Source organism: Marmota marmota, unplaced genomic scaffold (assembly GCF_001458135.2).
Source record: "Marmota marmota marmota unplaced genomic scaffold, marMar, whole genome shotgun sequence".
Taxonomy (NCBI): Eukaryota; Metazoa; Chordata; class Mammalia; order Rodentia; family Sciuridae; genus Marmota; species Marmota marmota.
Genome location: NW_026000048.1, coordinates 15946914 through 15948464, shown reverse-complemented (window position 1 = coordinate 15948464; position 1551 = coordinate 15946914). Strand labels below are relative to the sequence as shown.

At 30.8% G+C, this 1551-nt stretch overlaps 1 non-coding gene across 1 annotated transcript; it reads left to right on the top strand.

Moving 5' to 3' along the window:
• The first annotated feature begins 1064 nt into the window (after window positions 1-1064).
• LOC125619591 lies at window positions 1065-1171 on the top strand. The gene has a single exon (XR_007351131.1). It is a non-coding gene; the product is annotated as a U6 spliceosomal RNA (small nuclear RNA).
• Window positions 1172-1551: the final 380 nt, after the last annotated feature.

Below are 1551 nucleotides of genomic sequence, written 5' to 3'. Positions count from 1 at the left end.
AATTCTCAGCACCTCATAACTAAAATGTAAGTAAAAAAGTCCACAACTATAATTTTGTCTACTTCTTCTACATTGACTGGTTTTTCTTCATGTATTTTGAAGCTCTGTTGGCATTGTTCTGTTTTCTGATGAACTGATCCCTTTATTACTATGAGCACCTGATCTGAAATTTACTTTGTCTAATATTGATATAATCAATTTCCTTCTTTTGGCTTAGTGCTTACATAGTATATATTTATCTATCCTTCGTCTGATCTTGGGGGTAATTTTTTGTGAAATTTCTTTTATTGCTCTTTCATTTTTAACCTGTCCATGTCTGTAAAGTCTGTTTCTTGTAGACAGCATATAGTAGGATCTTATTTTGTACCTCACCTGATAATCTGTGTCTTCTAAAGTGAGTATTTAGACCACTTACTTTCAATACAATTGTTAACATGGATGACTTTAAATTTACCTTTTTGATAATTATTTTCCTTCCGTACCATCTATTTTTTGCTTTAGTTTTTCTTTGTTCCTTTATCCATTTGCATTAATCAAATATTTTTTATGATTCAAGTTTATCTCCACTATTGGCTTACTAGCTTAACCTCTTCTTTTATGATTTTTAATTGTTTACTCTAGAGTTTACAATATTTAACTAGTCACAGTCTCTTTTTAAACATATCATATCACTTCACATGACAAGTGAGAACCTTACAGCAATATACTTCCATTTTCTTCCTCTTGTTCTTTGTGCAATTATTGTTACACATATTACTTTTACATATATTATTAACCCTCACACTTTGTTTCCTTTAAATTGTCAAATATCTTTAAAGAGATTAAACAGGAAGAAGAATATTTTTATATATATTCGCAAGTTTTCCATTTCTAGCATTCTTTATTCCTTTGCGTGGATTAAAATTTCCATCTGTTATTATTTTCTTTCTGCTTGAAGAGCTTCTTTGAATGTTTCTGCAGTTGTGATAGTGATGAAAATATATTGTTTTACTGTTTATTGTTTTCTTCTGTACAGAATGATTATATTTATAGTGTAGGAGAATGTATGTTTAAAAATGCATCGAGTACTTGCTTTGGCAGCACATATTACAAAATTGGAACAACGCAGAGAAGATTGGCACAGGCCCTGTGCAAGGATGACACATGTCTTCAAGAAGAGTTCCACATCTTTGTACTCAAAGCCCTGAAATGTGCACTTAAAATGGTTTAAATACTAAATCTTATGCTATGTATATTTTACCACAATAAAAAATGCACACAAACGGATCTAAAAACATACATATAAAACTGTTAATATTAGTTTACTCCTAGAAGAAAGAGTTGGAGGTAAAGGGAAACTTTTAGGATTCTTTAATTTTTAAAGCTTTAATTTGGAAATACATACATGCGCATGCGCGCGCGCGCACACACACACACACACACACACACACACACACCACATGAGGGCAAATACTCATGAACATTTCCTAAAATTAGGGACATTCTCTATAACCACAGTATATTTAACAAATACAATAAATATAATTTTCATTTTGTTGTTAATGAGTTAAA